Source organism: Geotrypetes seraphini, chromosome 2 (genome assembly GCF_902459505.1).
Source record: "Geotrypetes seraphini chromosome 2, aGeoSer1.1, whole genome shotgun sequence".
Taxonomy (NCBI): domain Eukaryota; kingdom Metazoa; phylum Chordata; class Amphibia; order Gymnophiona; family Dermophiidae; genus Geotrypetes; species Geotrypetes seraphini.
The window spans coordinates 508,683,832-508,703,890 of record NC_047085.1 but is presented as its reverse complement, the minus strand read 5'-3'; the positions used below and the strand labels follow the sequence as shown (position 1 = coordinate 508,703,890).

General features: G+C 41.0%; 1 pseudogene; it reads right to left on the bottom strand.

Moving 5' to 3' along the window:
* Positions 1–713: 713 nt before the first annotated feature.
* Positions 714–20,059, bottom strand: part of LOC117354612 — a 31,554-nt pseudogene continuing 12,208 nt past the window's right edge.

Here is a 20,059-nt window from a genome sequence, read left to right as displayed (position 1 = left end):
TTTGGAATCATATCTTTCGCTCTCTAGGTGCCTCATGGGATATTCTGGTCCGGAGTTCTCCTATGGGAGCTTTGTTTGGTAAGGCTGCTTGTTGTGGGGTCTTTGGGATGGGGTTTGGGATTGTTGTTTCTGAAGGCATGTATGGTGGGCCATAATACAGTCTTGGGTAGAGGCTTTTGTATTATTGTTGTATATTATTTTGCAAAATTAAACAGTTAAAAAAAAAAAGATCTCAATCTGTATACTTTAGAGGAAAGGTGGGAGAGGGGAGATGAGATGTTTAAATACCTAGATGAGTCGAGTCTCTTTCATTTGAAAGGAAGCACTGGAGTGAGAGGGCATAGGATGAAATTAAGAGATGATAGGCTCAGGAGTAATCTAAGGAAATACTTTTTTATAGAAAGGGTGGTAGATGTGTGGAACAGTCTCCCGGAAGAAGTGGTGGAGACAGAGTCTGAATTTAAGAAGAAGTGGGATAGTCACATGGGGACTCAGAGAGAAAGAGAGAGAGAGAGAGAAATGGTTACTGCGGATGGGCAGACTAGATGGGCCATTTGGCCTTTATCTGCCATCATGTTTCTATGAGTCTGTTGCAGTAACAGTAAGATGCCTGACCAACTGAGCACGTGATGGAAGGACATTGCAAGTGGTATGAATCTGATCAGCAAACAAGACTCTCGATGGCACATCAAAGGCAGACAAAACACAAATGATGCCATTTAACAGTGGTTCATTTCAATCCAAAAGCAGTTTCTTTAATCACTGAATTCAGTTACCAGTTTACAAGATGTGTTAAGATTTTCAATTCGCTCACTATTTGAAAAACTCACTTTTTTTGGTATGGGGTACACATAAATTCCAAAGAATCATCAAGCCATTTTTGAAACTCAAAACCAACCCGTAATTAATATTCTCAATTCATCTAATTATTCTCCTTCAGAGTTATCTCATTCAAGGTTATTCTTCCAATTCATTACTTCTTCATCTGTCTAGCACCTCCTTCAATTTCATACCAAAAAAGTGAGAATATTGAAGGAATTTTTTAAAATTGATTAATTTAAAAAAAAAAATTAAATTATATAGATAGTGGAAATAAAACTTATTAGCATTTTTATATAAGATCAATGTAGGCTTAAAAAAAGTTAGTTGATTAATGAATTCAATACATTGGTAGGAAGTGATGTTATAAGGAGGCAAGAGAATAAGTCATTCTTCTCTTGAAGAAGTCCCAGGATGGGAAGATGTACTCCTAAGTCTGAGGCTTAATTCAAATTTAAATGAACTCATAGCTAAATAAATTAACTAAATGCTATGATTTAATGAGTATATTTAGAATTGGTGTTCATTTTTGATTTTTTGTAAATGGTCTAATATTTGTTTATTTTGCTAATAGATTACCATTTGGTTCTCTGTTGTCTTGTAAGATTTTCAAATCATCATAAATTACAAAGACTAGGCGACACTCGATGAAATTGTAGGGAAATACTTTTAAAACCAATAGGAGGAAATATTTTTTCACTCAGAGAATAGTTAAGCTCTGGAGCAATTTGCCTGAGGTTGTGGTAAAAGCGGATAGCATAGCTGATTTACCAAAAAGGTTTGGACAATTCATTTCTCAGTTGGTTCATGTAATTGATCTTAATGGAGTACACAGAGAGAAGCTTCTTCGTATTAGATAGAACACCTGGATGTGTGATTTCAACTTGGTTGTAGCAGTCTTATGAGGACCATATGCTTGCTATTGTTGGAATATATTCAAAAAAATTTATTCAGAGGAAAAAAAAGATTTGGACAAATTCCTGGAGGAAAAGTCCATAGTCAGTTATTAAGACATGAGGGAAACCTCTGCTTGCCCTGGTTCAGTAGCATGGAATGTTGCTACTCTTTGGATTTTGGCCAAGTACTAGGGACCTGGTTTGGCCATTGTGAGAACAGGCTACTGGGCTTGATGGACCATTGGTCTGACCCAGTAAAGCTATTAATATGTTCTTATGTTTACTTATTGATACCAGCATTTTATAGATACTGTTCCATCTATTTGAAAAAGCCTGTTTAAGGCCTAGAAAAAGACATGGGGACACAGTCGGTGCTCATCCTCCACCCCGTGTTTAAAGGCAGGTACCCGTCCCCATGTCACTCTCTACTTCTTAGCTTTGGACACAATAGTACAAATTTCAGATTGCAAATAAGAGAAAGTTTAAGGGAAGAGACCTTAAGGCTTCAATATCAATTATAGCTGAGTGGGTTTCAATTCCTTTTCTGGAAGATTTAACCATCATTTAAATTTAGTCACAGGCACTTACACCATCTTTTCGTTGGTGCAGTTCCCAGGTGTAAATGCTATTTTATAAACCATATCTAGCTTATAGAATAGCTCATTTTTCAGCACTGATTTTCAAGGTGCTATATATAGAATTTAGCTCTCAGCGAGTCTATATGGTTTGTCTCCCATGTGGATCATCTAGTGACTTTTTAGCTTTGAAAGTCAAATGCAGCTTTAATTAAACTCACTAAATGTATATTGTTTGTCTCCAGTATGGATCATTTGATGTCTTTTTAGATTTGAAAATTGACTGAAGCTTTTATTATGCTCGGTACATGTAAATGGTTTGTTTCCCATGTGAATCACTTGATGGCATTTCATATGTGAAAGCTGAGTGAAGCTTTTATTATACTTGGTACATGTAAATGGTTTTTCTCCTGTATAGATCTCCTGGTGAATTTCTAGCTCTGAAAGCCGAGTGTAGATTTTATTACATTAAGTACATGTAAATGGTTTGTTTCCCGTATGAATCATTTTATGACGTTTTAGATTTGACAATTGCGTGAAGCTTTTATTACACTCAGTACATGTAAATGGTTTTCTCCTGTATGGATTCTCTGGTGACTTTTTAGATCTGAAAGCTGAGTGAAGCTTTTATTACATTCAGTACATGTAAATGGTTTGTTGCCCGTGTGAATCTTTCGATGACGTATTAGATTTGAAAGCTGAGTGAAGCTTTTATTACATTCAGTACATGTAAATGGTTTGTTTCCCGTATGAATCATTTTATGACGTTTTAGATTTGACAATTGCGTGAAGCTTTTATTACACTCAGTACATGTAAATGTTTTTCTCCTGTATGGATTCTCTGGTGACTTTTTAGATCTGAAAGCTGAGTGAAGCTTTTATTACACTCGTTACATGTAAATGGTTTTTCTCCTGTATGGATCCTGTGGTGACTTTTTAGATTTGAAAGTTGACTGAACCTTTTATTACACTCAGTACATGTATATGGTTTCTCTCCAGTATGGATCCTCTGGTGACTTTTTAGATTTGAAAGCAGAGTAAAGCTTTTATTACACTCAGTACATGTAAATGGTTTGTTGCCCGTGTGAATTATTTGATGATGTTTTAGAGTTATAAGATGATTGAAGCTTTTATTACACTCATTACATGTAAATGGTTTTTCTCCTGTATGGATCCTGTGGTGACTTTTTAGATTTGAAAGTTGACTGAACCTTTTATTACACTCAGTACATGTATATGGTTTCTCTCCAGTATGGATCCTCTGGTGACGTTTTAGATTTGAAAGCAGAGTAAAGCTTTTATTACACTCAGTACATGTAAATAGTTTCTCTCCAGTATGGATCCTCTGGTGACTTTTTAGCTCTGAAAGCTGAGTGAAGCTTTTATTACACTCAGTACATGTAAATGGTTTGTTGCCTGTGTGAATTATTTGATGATGTTTTAGAGTTATAAGATGATTGAAGCTTTTATTACACTCGTTACATGTAAATGGTTTTTCTCCTGTATGGATCCTGTGGTGACTTTTTAGATTTGAAAGTTGACTGAACCTTTTATTACACTCAGTACATGTAAATGGTTTGTTGCCCGTGTGAATCTTTTGATGACATTTTAGATTTAAAAGGCGAGTGAAGCTTTTATTACACTCAGTACATGCATATGGTTTCTCTCCAGTATGGATCCTCTGGTGAATTTTTAGATATGAAAGCCAAATGAAGCTTTTATTACATTCAGTACATGTAAATGGTTTGTTTTCTGTGTGAATCATTTCATGCTGTTTTAGAGTTCTAAGATGATTGAAGCTTTTATTACACTCAGTACATATATATGGTTTGAGTCCAGTATGGATCCTCTGGTGACTTTTTAGATCTGAAAGCTGAGTGAAGCTTTTATTACACTCAGTACATGTAAATGGTTTGTTGCCCGTGTGAATCTTTTGATGACGTTTTAGAGCTAAAAGATGAGTGAAGCTTTTATTACACTCGGTACATGTATATCGTTTGTGTCCAGTATGGATCCTCTGGTGACTTTTTAGATATGAAAGCCGAGTAAATCTTTTCTTACACTCAGTACATGTAAATGGTTTTTCTCTTGTATGGATTCTCTGGTGAATTTTTAGCTCTGAAAGCCAAGTGAAGCTTTTATCACACTCAGTGAATGTATCTAGTTTCTCATTTTGATGATTGCTTTTGTGCCTTTGGAGTTCTGAAAACAAGGGAAAGTTCCTCTTATGTTTAATACATGTAAATTCTTTGTGGTGTGTTTTTCCTTTTCTCTTACCATGGTGGACTTCAGAAGTCATTTTATCACTACTATTAATTTGGAAGGGTCTCCCTGTTAGATGTCCATCCCTTGAGTCTCCTGTAGGGTCTTCATGCTCCTTTGATTCCTGCTTACAATTCTTTGTGTTAATCCTCTCATTTCCCTGGGAAATATTCTCACAGACGTTTCCTGATTGCCTTTGGACTTGTTCTATTTCTACAGGATCTTCTCCTTGCTTCTTTTCTTGTGTGATCTGATGATCTGTTGGATATAAACAGAAGGTATTAATCATGTGCCAGAAGACAGTGGTGGTTTCTAAGAGGAGGACTGATTATCTTACAGTGGGATTTTCTATGTGTGGATTCAATTTGGTCTCTTTCTTAATTGAAAACCATTTGTTTCTAACAAATTGCAGATTTTTGAAATAGTGAATTGTTTCTTGGAAGTGGCATGAGTAGAAGCTGATCAAATTTCAGTTTTGGTGACAAAATCACCCAAATTCCTTTCTCTGCCCAATTTTAGTTTCAGCTTAAAGACCGTGGCCACAGTTTCAGTTTGGCCATCCCTCTATCTCCCCTCTGAAGAGGTGTAGCTGCCACTCCCTTGTACCTGCAGATGCCCCCCTTGGGCCTATTTTACAATCCCTGGTGGTTTAGGGTTGTAGTCAAGGCAGGAGTGATCTCCAGTCGCTCCTACCCATGCTGGCTATGATCTCAAATGGCTGTCCAACCTCTGGCACCAATCTCATGAGACAGCATACGAGATCATGACAGCCATTTTAAGATTTGAGCTGACAAGGCCAAGAATTGCTGGGGCTCAATCCTGCTCTTTCCCTCACAACATCACTAGATCCCAGGTATTATAATGTGGTCTGGGGGGGGGGAAGAGAGGATTACTCTTTGCATTCTCTTTTGGTGTTTATGTAATGGGATTGCAAGTAATGCATTTGTGGTTCGATATGGTAGTATATAGTATATGATGAATAGAGTTACATGAGAACATAAGAATGGCCTTAATGCAGGGGTGTCCAATGTCAGTCCTCGAGGGCCGCAATCCAGTCGGGTTTTCAGGATTTCCCCAATGAATATGCATGAGATCTATTTGCATGCACTGCTTTCAATGCATATTCATTGGGGAAATCCTGAAAACCCGACTGGATTGCGGCCCTCGAGGACCGACATTGGACACCCCTGCCTTAATGGGTCAGACCCATGGTTCATCAAGCCCAGTAGCCCGTTCTCACAGTGGCCAATCCAGGTCACAAGTACCAGGCCAAAACCCAAGGCATAGCAATATTCCGTGCTACCAATACATGGCAAGCAGTGGCTTCCCCCGTATCTTTCTCAATAACAGACTTACCACATCCTCTGGCAATGCGTTCCAGAGCTTAAGTATTCTCTGAGTGAAAAAAAAATTTCCTCCAATTGGTTTTTAAAAGTATTTCCCTGTAACTTCATCGAGTGTCCCCTATTCTTTGTAATTTTTGACGAAGTGAAAAATCAATTCACTTGTAACCGTTCCACTCCATTCACGATTTTGTAGACTTCAATCATATCTCCCCTCAGCTGTCTCTTTTCCAAGCTGAAAAGCCCTAACCATTTTAGCCTTTCCTCATAAGAGAGGAGTTCCTTCCCCTTACCATCTTGGTCGCTTTTCTCTGAATCTTTTCTAGCACCACTATATCTTTCTTGACATAAGGAGACCAGAAGTGAACGCAATACTCTAGATGAGGTCACACCATGGTGCAATATAGGGGCAGTATAACATTCTTAGTCTTGTTAACCATCCCTTTATTTAATAATTCCTAGCATCCTATTTGATTTTTGGCCGCCGCTGCACACTGGGCAGAAGATTTCATTGTATTGTCTACAATGACACCCAGATGCTTTACTTGGGCGCTAATCCCCAAGGTGGACCCTAGCATCCAGTAACTGTGTTTCAGGTAATTCTTCCCAATGTGCATCACTTTGCATTTGTCCACATTAAATTTCATCTGCCATTTGGACGCACAGTCTTCCAGTTTCCTAAGGTCCACCTGCAATTTTTCACAATCCGCTTGTGTTTTAACAACTTTGAACAGTTTAGTGTCATCTGCAGACTTAATCACCTCACTTGTCATTCCAATTTTCAGATCATTTATAAATAAGTTAAATAGCACCGGTCCCAGTACAGACCCTGTGGCACTCCACTGCTTACTCTCCTCCATTGAGAAAAATGACCATTTACCCTACCTTCTGTTTTTTATCCGATTACCAATTCCTAATCCACAACTGAACTTTGCCACCTATCCCATGGCACTTTAATTTTCTCAGAAGCCTCTCGTGAGGACCTTTATCAAAAGCTTTCTGAAAATCTAGATATAATATATCAACTGGCTCACCTTTATCCACATGTTTATTCACACCTTCAAAGAAGTCAAGCAAATTTGTGTGGCAAGATCTCCCTCGGCTGAACCCATACTGACTCCGTCTCATTAAATCATGCTTGTCTACGTGTTCCACAATTTTCTTTTTTATAATCGTTTCTAACATTTTGCCTGGTACCGAAGTGAAGCTTACCGGGCTGTAACTTCCTGGATCTCCCCTGGAGCCCTTTTTAAAAATCGGCGTAACATTAGCCACCATTGCCAATCTTCAGGTACTATAGACGATTTTAGTGACAAGTTATATAGATCACTAACGGCAGGTCAGCAATTTCAATTTTGAGTTCTTTTAATGCCCTGGGATGTATACCATCTGGTCCTGATGATTTATCACTTTGTATTTTGTTGATTTGATGTACCTAAAAAAACTGCTATGAGTTTTTGCCTCTTTTACAAGTTTCTCTTCATATTCTTTCTTAGCTGTCTTTATCAATGCTTTGCATCTAACTTACCAGTGCTTGTGTCTCTTCTTATTTTCTTCATTCGGATCTTTATTCCATGAATTTAAGTCCCAAACACAGAGGAACCAGTGGTGATCAATCTTTTTCAACGTAGTCTTAGCCCTGAAGAAATTAAAATTTTGTCTTTCGGTCTTTCTTTTGTACCTTCCACAAATTTTGATTTTTTCCAATTTAATGTGGACTTAGAAAAATTGATAAGAAAATTATAACTAAAAATTAATTTTGATGCTCAACCTAGTTCTCAAGATCGCACAACAATATCCCCTAACAGCACATGGTCCCCTCTGATTCCTCTGGACCCTATAGTGAATGCGTTTAAATCATGTGTATTAAAAGACATTGAATCTTGGAGAGTCAATAAAAGATATCATTACAGTAATCTGAACAAAATAGAACAAGAGTCCATCAAAAAGCTCAGTAGAGACAATTCGATCGTGATAAAAAAAAAGCTGATAAAGGAGGAGCGATTGAGCTTTTGGATAAGTGATAAATATCATTCAGAAAATCTTAGACAATTGAACGAGCAAGAGGTCTATGAAAAACTTCGCTTAGACCCTTCTAAAAGGTTACAAAAACAGATAGCAAGAGTCACCGATGAGGCTTAAAACAAGGTTTTTTAACCTTGAAAGACTATAGATTTTTGAACAAAAATTTCCAACAATACCGATCTTTTACACATTACCAAAAATTCACAAGAGTCTAATAGATCGTCCTGGTAAACCTATAATGTCGTCACGTGATTCCTTACTAGAACCTCTCTCTCAACTTGTTGACATGTTTCTGAAAAGTGAGGTTCCTAAAATTAAGTCCTATATTCAAGATTCAAGTATTCTTATGGCTAAACTAGAAAAGGTCCCTCCTAAAATGTTTCCCTTCATAATAGTTTATCTCGATATTACTTCACTCTACACTTCTATACCGCAGGATGATGCTTTGAACATTATAAAGAAGATTTTCGATAACAGAATGAGTCCGCATGCGATTCCCTCTGAATTTTTACTGTATTTGGCAAGATTAGTCATGAAGGAAAATTTTTTTATGTACAATAAAGAATTCTTCAAGGAAAAGCTGGGAGTAGCTATGGGGGTGGTTTTTGCACCATCAGTGGCCAATCTTTATATGGCTGATTTTGAAACTATCTGGTTAGAACATTCTCCATTTCTGTCTAACATCTACAATTGGTCCAGATATATAGATGACATCTTGATGCTCTGGAAAGGTGAAGAGAAACATCTACATAGTTTTTTAATTTGGTTAAACAGATGTGACACTAATATCAAGTTCACCATGCAGTATTCAATTCACCAGTTGAATTATTTAGATGTGATGATTATTCAAGATAGACACTTTGAGTTTGATGTATTTATCAAGCCAACAGATAGAAATACGTTCTTGAACTATCAGAGCTGTCCCCAAGTGAGTTTGAAGAAAAACTTACCGTTTTCGCAATTCCTATGATTGAAGTGGAATTGCTCTTCCTCAAGTAAGTTTAACTATCGCTCTAAAGCCTTAATTCAAAAACTAGAGAATCGAGGATACCCAAGGAACATACTAAAGAGAGCATACAAGAGAACTAAATATTATCACAGAGATTGGCTTTTAGATAAGCAAGCAACAACCAGTGAGATCAGAGCGGATGATAAAATGACCTGTGTGTTAAAATATTTAGCACATGGCAATGGTGTCGCCACTATTCTACAAAATAATTGGAAGATCATGAGAACTAATCCTGTTTTTGAGAATGTGGATTTACGCACTGCTTTTGCAAGAGATGAAAAACTTGAAAGAGATACTCTCACCAGCGGTCCATCAACATGCCAGCTTTAGAGATTTGAATCCTTTCCCTAAGGGCTTTTATAAATGCGGTAAATGCAGTGTCTGTGACAACATGATTCAACTTAAGGAGTTTACCAATCCTGTGGACAGTAAAGTTTCTTCGATAAAACATTTTTTAACTTGTTCTTCGGATTATATAGTTTATGTCATCATATGTCCATGCAATAAATGGCACGTAGGAAAATCTATACGATCATTAAAAACACGGATAATTGAGCACAGATCAAACATCACGTATATAAGGGGTACAGCACCTCTCGTCGAGCATTGCAACCAGTTTAATCATAGATCTGCAGATCTCAAATGTTTTGCGATAGACAGAGAGTTGCCGAATATACGTGGGGGAGACAGACAGAGAAGACTTTTACAAAAAGAGTCCCGTTGGATTTTTCGTTTGGGAACTCTAAAACCAGGAGGTTTAAATGCTACTGTAGCTCATTCTTTTGAATTTTGTATTTAGTAGTTGTTTAATCATACATCAATGAAGCAATGTTTGGCGCTTTAAATTTTGAAAGTGATGAATAATTAATGCACCTTCAAAAGCGCATGCGTGGCGTTCTACAATCGCCAACGCCATTTTGACAAGTAATGCTTTAGGAGCTGTTCAGTGAGTAAACCTACTGTTAAACTTTTTATTAATGTCTGTGATGGTTTAGAGGGATTAATTTTGATTCTGTGTGCTTTTAGATGATTTAGACCCCTGAAGAAGCCATTATTGAGGCGAAACGGGTCCCGTTGGGCACAGAGTATTCTGAATTCTATTTTGAGCTGAGTGCCAAACTTCAGCAGATAAGTGCCATTCAGTTTTTATTTAGCACTGTGCACTTTGAATTTATTAAGTTTATTGCACAAGCATTTGCACTTTAAATGTTTAGAGCTCAATGAATGATATCTGTAACCTACAAGAGCCGTTTGTCTAATCTATTATGATTTGACGGTGTAGGTATCTGAGAGCTCTATTCACACAGGCATTCTCTACACAAGTCTCTTTTGTTGCTTTTCAGTTGATTAGTGAGACTGTGTGCCATTGTATTTGCCCTTTGAGTGGTTAATGAGATACATGAAGGAAGCTATTAGAGCTAAAAGAGAACTTTTCAGAAAGTGGAAGAAGTATCCTATCCAAGGCAGCTGCTATTTCCTTGGATATTAGTTTCCCAAGATAAGAATGAGAGAGGATTCTCACCTGCTATTTCAAATAGATTGGACACAAAAAAGATGTGCTACAATAAACAGATATTTGAGTTTATTTTATAACAAGATGAGTCAAATATAACATTCTTTTGTGTCCAGGGAGAGAAGAGCACCCTTTAGCACCTCATGATCTTATCTCCAAACAGCAGTTTTAGAGTTTAAACATTTATATTTTTTCTAACATCATTCTTTGGCAATTAGCATACAATGGCCCAGCCAATCACGTAGCCAATCTTTCGGGGAATAACATGGGAAAGGACGGATCACCTTGGGCCACACACCCAGGGGATAGTGCCAAAGCCTCTGATTTCTCAAAGTTGATCCACAAACCTGAGAATGCCCCACAGTGATATATAAGAGTTCCTAATTAAGGGGACACCACGTACCACATCACTCAGAAATATGAGCATATCATCTGCGAAAAGATTGATATTGAACTCTCTGGACCCCAACCAATTTCCATAGAAACATAGAAAGATGATGGCAGAAAAGGGCTATAGCCCATCAAGTCTGCCCACCCTATTGACCCACCCCCTTTAGTCTATGCCCTAATAACCCAATTCCTTAACTTAACCTTCGTAGAGATCCGACATAGGCATCCCATTTGTTCTTAAAGTCTGATACGCTGCTTGCTTCAATCACCTTCACTGGAAGCTTGTTCCAATGATCCACCGCTCTCTCCGTGAAAAAATACTTTCTGGAGTCGCCATGAAATTTCCCGCCCTTGAGTTTGAGCGGATGTCCTCTTGTGGCCGAGGGTCCTTTGAGAAAGAAAATGTCATCTTCTATCTCGACACGTCCTGTGATGTACTTAAATGTCTCAATCATGTCTCCCCTCTCCCTACATTCTTCGAGAGTGTAGAGTTGTAATTTGTTCAGCCTCTCTTCGTACGAGAGACCCTTGAAGCCTGTAATCATCCTGGTGGCCATCCGCTGAACCGATTCAATTCTGCGCACATCCTTACGGTAATGTGGCCTCCAGAATTGTACACAGTATTCCAGATGAGGTCTCACCATGGCCCTGTACAATGACATTATGACTTCAGGCTTCCGGCTGATGAAACTTCTATTAATACAACCCATCATACGCCTTGCCTTGGATGAAGCCTTCTCCACTTAATTGGCAGTTTTCATGTCTGCACTGATGATTACTCCTAAATCTCGTTCTGCTGAAGTCCTAGTTAAAGTTTCTCCATTCAAGGAGTACGTCCTGCATGGATTACCGCTTCCGAGGTGCATGACCTTGCACTTCTTAGCGTTGAAGCCTAGTTGCCAGGTTGAGGACCAATTTTCCAAAGTAAGCAGGTCCTGCTCCATATTATTTTTAAAATTGCAATCACCCACTATATTACATAGTTTGGCGTCGTCAGCGAATAATGTTATTTTACCTCGAAGCCCCTGAGTCAGATCCCCTATGAATAAGTTGAAAAGGAGTGGACCCAGGACTGAGCCCTGTGGCACTCCGCTGGTCACCTCCGATGTTTTAGAGGGGGTACCGTTGACCATCACTCTCTGAAGTCTGCCCCTTAGCCAATCCTCGACCCATGCTGTTATTTTCTCTCCTAACCCCATCGATTTCATCTTGCTTGGCAACCTGTGGTGTGGGACGCTGTCAAAAGCTTTACTGAAGTCCAGGTACACGACGTCCAAAGACTCTCCCAAGTCCAGCTTTCTTGTTACCCAATCAAAGAAGCTTATGATATTAGATTGGCAGGACCTACCCTTGGTGAAACCATGTTGACTGGGATTCCGAAGATTCCCCTCATTCAGGACCATGTCCAATTTGCGTTTAATTAGTATTTCCGTGAGTTTACACACTATTGATGTGAGACTCACCGGTCTGTAATTCGCAGCCTCTGCCCTGCAGCCCTTTTTGTGTAGAGGAACAACGTTAGCTGTTTTCCAGTCCAGGGGAACTATCCCCATGCTCAGGGAGAGATTGTAGAGCACGGCCAACGGTTCTGCCAGGATATTACTCAACTCTCTGAGCACTCTTGGGTGTAGATTGTCAGGTCCCATGGCTTTGTTCACCTTGAGTTTTGTCAGTTCGCTGTAAACTTCACCTGGAGTGAATTCAAAATTCTGAAAAGGGTCTTCCGCGTTTTGCTTCACCTTCAATTGTGGACTGTGTCCCAGTGCCTCGCAGGTGAAGACCGAGCAGAAATATTCATTCAGTAGTTCTGCTTTATCGGAATCTGCTTCTACGTCCGGTCTTTTAAGGCGTACTATCCTTCCTGTGTTCCTTTTCCTATCACTAATATACCTGAAGAAGGATTTGTCCCCTTTCTTAATGTTTTTTGTCAGAGTTTCTTCCACTCTAAGTTTGGCCTCCCTAACTGCCGTTTTGACCGCTGTAGACCTGTTCCTATATTCCACGTTAGCTACTCTTTCCCCCGAGCGCTTGTAGGAAAGAAATGCTTTTTTCTTCTCCTTAACGAGTTGCGAGATTTCCGTGGTGAGCCATTGAGGTTTATTGTTTCTTTGTCGTTTATTTACTGTCTTAATGAAGCGGCTAGTTGCTTCGTGTATGGTTGATTTCAGGGTTGACCTCATAGCTTCCACATCACTGGTCTCTGCTTGGTCCTGCAGCTTCCAGTGGACAAAATCTCCCATGCATGCGAAGTCAGTTCCCCGGAAATTGAGGACCTTTGTTTTTGTGCTTGATTTAGGGAAGCCCTTCCTAAGGTTGAACCATACTATATTATGGTCGCTGGAGGCTAGTGCATCTCCTTCCGAGACCTCTGAGACACTTTCCCCGTTGGTGAGTACCAGGTCGAGGATCGCCTAGGCCCTAGTGGGCTCCATTACTATCTGTTTGAGACGTGCTCCCCTTATGGTGGTTAATAACCTCCTGCTGGCGCTGGTTGTTGCTGAAAATGTGTTCCAGTCTGCATCAGGCATATTGAAGTCCCCTAGCAGTACAGCGTCGCCCCGTAGAGTGATATTCTCTGTCTTCAATTAGTTCTGTGTCCATGGTTTTCAGTTGTCTTGGGGGTCTATATACCACACCTAGATACAGGCATTTTTCACTGCCTCTTGCCAGGTTTACCCATAGGGACTCCCTGGTGTACTTGACCTCTGTGATCCTGGTGGTTTTGATGTCTTCTTTGATGTATAGTACTACCCCTCCGCCTAACCTGCCCTCTCTGTCCTTATGAATTAAATTGTAACCCGGTATAGTCATATCCCATCCATGTGAGTCCGTGAACCAAGTTTCGGATATCCCTACCACGTCTAGGTTGGCATTTCTTATTTCAGTCTCCAATTCCAGAATTTTATTACCTAAACTGTGTGCATTAACATACATGGCCCTCCACACCTTGTGTTTGCTATGTCCCTGTGAGGCGTTTCCTTCCTGAGTTGGTGTGACCCCTAGAGAACTGTTTGCAATGTAGGTACTTACCTTGGACAAGGAAGTGGTGTTTCGACTCACCTCATCAGGATAGTTCCTTACTGCACCAGTAAGTGAGTGGGTACCCTTCCCCGACTTACCTAGTTTAAAGCTCTGCAAAGCAGGTGGGCTAGTCGGTGTCCAAAGTCCTTCTTACCTCTACTGGTCAAATGGAGTCCGTCCGGTCCCTGAAGTCCTTGAAGCGCTTCTCCGTGGTTGAGGAATCCGAAGTTCATATCCCAGCACCATCCCTGTAGCCACTCGTTGACCCTCAGGATACGTTCATCTCTGGCTCTTCCCTTGCCTCTAACTGGGAGGATCGATGAGAAGACCACCTGTGCTCCTGTCTGCTTCAGCCTCTCACACAATGCTCCAAAATCTCTGGTGATGATCTCCGGGGTGTTCCTGGCAGTGTCATTTGTTCCTATGTGGACAAGAAGCATAGGAAAGTGGTCATGGGGTGTGAGTAGTCTACCCAGACTGGCGGTGACATCTCGTATCCTGGCTCCAGGCAGACAGCAGACCTCCCTCGATTGCATGTCCGGCCTGCAAATGGGTCCCTCTATGCCTCTCAGCATGGAGTCCCCGATGACTATTATTCTGCGCTTCTTCGGGGGAAGTAGGTCAGATGTCTCTGGAGATGAAGCTGTGTGTTGGGCCTGCTCCTGTTCCTCATCGGCAGTTCCTTCCTGAAGAATCTGGAATCTGTTGCTCAGGGTGAGTTGAGGGGTTGATGTAGAGCTGTCCTGTTGGCAAGAAAAAGAAGAAGATGAAGAGATTGAAAAAGGGGGGGGGGGTCTCCTACGCTTGCCCGTGGAGGAGGTCACCAGCTGCTAGGAGTCAGCGCCGCCAGCCATTTCCCGTATCCCAATTGTTGTTGATTTCAAAGCCGATGATGATTTATGGACTTATCGTGGACCTGTTCGATGATTTGGGACAGCTCCTGGACGACTCCGTCGATGTAGGTCTCGTCCTCACGGATGCTCCTCAGGCGTTTCACCTCCTCCCTGAGGCTCCTTAGTTCCTGCATGAGGTCTCCATCTAGCCGAGCGGCCTCCTCTGTCTGTGTAGAGACTGTAGCGTAGCACTGGGGGATGGCCTCGGTCTGCACAGAGACCTCTGTCCACCGACCTGGGTCCTCCTCTCTCTGCACGCAGTCCGTGGTCGCCTCCTGGATCCCCATGGCAACTGGAATGCTGTTCTTGATTGTAGACTTTGTGCTTCTTGTCCTTCCTGCCATTTCTAAGTAGTTGAGGTATGCCTGTCAAAAAGTTAGAGAAGTAGAAGAATTAGAAAACTCTGTCTGTGAGTTGGTGTGAGATTGGAAAGATTAGGGTGTCAAGAGTTGGGAGATTGGGGTGCCTAGAATTTGAAGATAAGGGTGTCTGAGAGATTGAGAGTTTAGAGTATCCGAGAGGGTGGCTGTGAGTTAAAATGAGAGTTGGTACGATTAGGGTGATGGGATAGGGTGTTGGAGAGGTCGGCTGCTGCCCTAAGGTATCCTTGTTGTGTGTAGTTAGGCTCTTCACAAAGGCGCTCTCGCTAAGGCGAGCGCCTTTGCCGTGCGCCGTTGGCTTGCCTCTTTTACTGGAGGAGCCCGGTCGCGAGTCGCTGATGCAGTGGGGTGGGCGGAGCTTCTCTCTCGCCGCTGCCCCGAAGTGATCCGTACGAGTCCTGGCGCTCCTAGCGCTTTCCTCTGCCTCCCCGCTTGCCTCTCTCTCCTGCTGCCTGATCAGCTTCCTCCTCTCTCCTGCAGCCGAACAGCGCTGCGCCCGTTGGCTTGCCTCCTTTAATGGAGGAGCCCGGTCGAGAATCGCTGACGCGGTGGGGTGGGCGGAGCTTCTCTCTTGCCGCTGCCCCGAAGTGATCCGCACGAGTCTTGGCACTCCTAGCGCTTTCCTCTGCCTCTGCCTCCCCGCTTGCCTCTCTCTCCTGCTGCCTGATCAGCTTCCTCCTCTCTCCTTGCAGTGAATGTTGCTGCCAAATTTACAGCACAGCAAGGGAGTTTTAAATCTGGGAGGGAGAGGTTTAGAGGATCAATTACTGATATCTGGAACCTGTAAGTCTTGACTTAGAGATGCATTTGCTCAGTAACCCAGGCTGTTGTTAACACTGAGAGAGCATGAAGAACATTAACAGAAGGGTAGCTCTCAGGCACAAAATCGGCTTGATCCAAGTGAACCAAAGGCAGCAAGACAGTACCCAACCTGGTAGCCAAGATAGCAGCAAACATTTTGATGTCCTGATTTATCAAAGATATAGGACGATAGGAGCCCATCTAATCTACCCATCCGCAGTAACCATTATCTCTTTCTCTCTCTGAGAGATCCCACGTGCCTATCCCTGGCCTTCTTGAATTCAGACACAGTCTCTGTTTCCACTACCTCTTCCACTGTTCCACGCATCTACCACACTTTCTGTAAAAAGTATTTCCTCAGATTACTCTGGAACGTATCACCTCTTAAATTCATTCTATGCCCACTCATTGCAGTTTCCTTTCAAATGAAAAAGACTCATGCACATTTATATTACGTAGATATTTAAACGTCTCCCCTCTCCCGCCTTTCCTCCAAAGTATACAGTTTGAGATCTTTAAGTCTGTCCCCACACGCCTTATTATGAAGACCACACACCATTTTAGTAGCCTTCCTCTGGACTAACTCCATCCTTTTTATATCTTTTTGAAGGTGCGGCCTCCAGAAATTTTTTTAGATGTGAACATCTGTCAAGTTGAAAATACCTTTGTTACAAAGGTTTATACAAAAAATACCGATAAGGGTGTAGGTTCCAAAATGGTGGCAGCTTACCCTCGGCGTCTCTGAATTCGACCTGCAGGAGCGGAACTTCATTGATTTGTGCCTTACTCATGGCGAGTATGCCACATTCAAAGAGAAAGGGAGTAGTCCGAGCCGATCCCCCTGCGGCACGAACTTCAACTCCCTCACAATGCTCCATGCTGGAGTTTGTCGGGGCAGGTTCCCCTTTCATCGTAGCAGAGTCTGGCAGTTCCCCGGCTGGAAGAGAGGCTGGGGCTTTGGACTGGAGGTTTCTCTCTCCCCTCCGATGTCAGTTCCACCGCCGATCCCAGCACCTAACCTGGATGTGACTCCCTATTTGGCAATCTCGAGGGAGACCCCGGTAGCAGGGGCTGCAGCCGCGAGGAAAAAGCTGGAGGCAAGAGAAACCATGGCGATTTCTCCCCAATTAAGGCTCTCATGAAGATCAACACAACAGTTTCCAGCTCTTCTAAAGAAATTGCAGCGCTCGTGAGTAAATACCTTGGGAGAGAAACCAAAAGGTACTATAGACCAATTCAAAATGGAAGTATCTAAGGTTAAGGCTAAAGTTTCTGATTTACAGACTATCTTCAGAACTGGTAAAATATAAACTTAATTTGAATAGGAAAATAGAACAACTGGAGAATTATAATAGATTAAATGTGCGGATTCTCAACTTTCCTCATTCTATTGGAGTGTCACCTATAGAGATGTTAAGAAAATATCTTGTTGAAGTATTGAAGTCCTCATCTGACTTAATTCCTTCGGTTAATCGTATATATTATATTCCTACAAAAAAGTCAGGAGCCACTCCTGATGGAGCAATTAAATTTTACAGATATGCTTGAATCATCTCTTACAGACTCCACAGAGCGAGCCACTTTACTGGTTTCTTTTGTGTTTGAGCAAGACGCTAATTCACTTCTGAGATTATATTTTCGAAATTCTCAAGTACCATTTTTGGGGAAAAGAGTCTGGATATACCCAGACGTCGCAAGACAAACACAAGAGAGACATAAACTTATCTTGGTGACGCTGAGGGCAACTTTTTTATTAGCCTACCCATAAATGTTTAGTTAAGTACCTTGCAGTGAAATATGTATTTCTTTTACCTGAACACTTGCGCGCATTTCTTGATATGAAGAAGTTGTCCACTGCTAGTGTTAAGTTGTACAGGGAACCTTACTGCTAAGCCTATTCTTTATATATCAAGTTACTATTCGAAATACTGTTTCTCTTCACATTTTCCAGGAATTTCCTAAGGAGGATTGTGATCTAAGAAGGTTTAATTTTTTTTTTTTGAGAACTGATTTAATCTTGTATTTTTACAGCTGATTTTCTTGAACAAGGTTGTCTTGTGTATATTTTGAAAATTCAATAAAGATAAAGTTAAAAAAAAAATTCCGATAAGACCACACTTTTGAAATATGACAGCTGCCATCCGAAGAAACTCAAAGAGAGCTTACCGTTTTCTCAAATGGTAAGGATTAGAAGAAATTGTTCAGAAATTGATGAGTTCAAAATTCAATTTTAAAAACTTCACAAAAAATTTTTGTCTAGAGGATACCCTAATCATGTGATGGAAAGAGCGAGACATCACGCAAAATACATCAATAGAGAACATCTTTTGGATGAACGAAGATCTAATGAGTTTGAGGATTATGTTGAAACATGTTTTTACGATACTGTTCAAAAAGTAATTCTGTGGTACAAATCATCTCGTAACTCTAACTTAAAAGAAATTCTATGCCCTGCAATGATTAAATCAAAGACAACATCAAAGAGCGATATTGTAAATGCCATTCATGCAGCATTTGTCAGATCACGTTACAGGCTAAAGTTTTCGTCAATCCATCTAATAACAAGAGATATGATCGGAATTTTTAAAAAATTGTAGATCCACCTTTATCATTTATATCATTTGCCCCTGTAATTTACTTTACGTGGGCATGACTACGAGAGAACTGAAGACCAGAATGTGTGAACATAAGTCAAACCTGAAGCGGAATCGTAGCTCAGAGGTTATAATTGAACATTGTGCATTATTTCAACATAAATTTCAGGATCTCTGATGTCTTGCTATTGACCAGGAACCCAAATCTTTAAGCGGAGGGGACAGGGTAAAAAGACTTAAACAGAAAGAGTTAAGGTGGATTTACCTTCTGAAAAGCATGCATCTGCATACATTAAATATAGTTATGGATTGGTTAGTTTTTGTTTAGTTTGTTTCATGGGCATAATGGTACCGCTGAGGGAGTTTTTAAACCAATGAGACACGATCACGTCATTCACTTTACTGCGTTCATGCTTTTATAAACCTGACCCATTTTTACAACTGTACTTTTGTGTCAGAGCGTATGATGTGTTAACGCTAAAAGTAAGTACAGCTTTTTTGCTTCAACTGTTAGAATTATGGCAATGACTGCCTAACATTTTTCTTTATTTTCAGTTGTAGCCCAATTTGTAAACCCTGAGGAAGCCGCTTGTTAGCGGCAAAATGGGTCCTCGTCGGACAGATACTGATTGGGGCTATAGCACCAGATTCTATGCAGCTGTTTGACACAAGTTGAAGCAAAACATAAGATAGAAACATAGAAATTGACGGCAGAAAAGGGCCACAGCCCATCGAGTCTGCCCATACCAATGACCCACTCCCTGATTCTTACTCTCCTAGAGATCCCACATGAATATCCCATTTTCTCTTGAAATCTAACACGCTGCTGGCCTCAATCACCCGCTGAGGCAGCTCGTTCCAATGATCTACCACCCTTTCAGTGAAGAAGTACTTCCTAGCATCACCCTGAAATTTCCCTCCTCTGATTTTCAGCGAGTGTCCTCTGGTTACCGAGGGCCCTGTAAGACTGAAGATATCATCTTTCACCTCTATACGCCCAGTAATATACTTAAAGGTCTCAATCATGTCCCCTCTCTCTCTTCGCTCCTCCAGCGAGTACATCCGCAGTTTTTTTAACCTTTCTTCATACGTGAGTTCCCTGAGCCCCAAAACCATCCTGGTAGCCATTCGCTGAACCGACTCAATTCTCAACACATCTTTTCGGTAGTGTGGTCTCCAGAATTGAACACAATACTCGAGATGAGGTCTCACCATGGATCTGTACAGTGGCATTATGACTTCAGGTTTTCTGCTGACAAAACCCCTACGGATACAGCCTATCATTTGTCTTGCCTTGGACGAAGCCTTCTCCACTTGATTGGCAGCCTTCATGTCGTCGCTAATGATCACTCCTAAATCCCGTTCCACCGTGGTCCTGGACAAGGTTTCATCATTTAGTGTGTAAGTTCTGTGTGGATTTTTTTTGCCTAGGTGCATTACTTTACATTTTTTAGCATTAAAGCCTAGCTGCCAAGTTGATGACCACTGTTCAAGCTGTTTTAGGTCCTGCGTCATAAAGTCAGGCACACTGCTTTTGT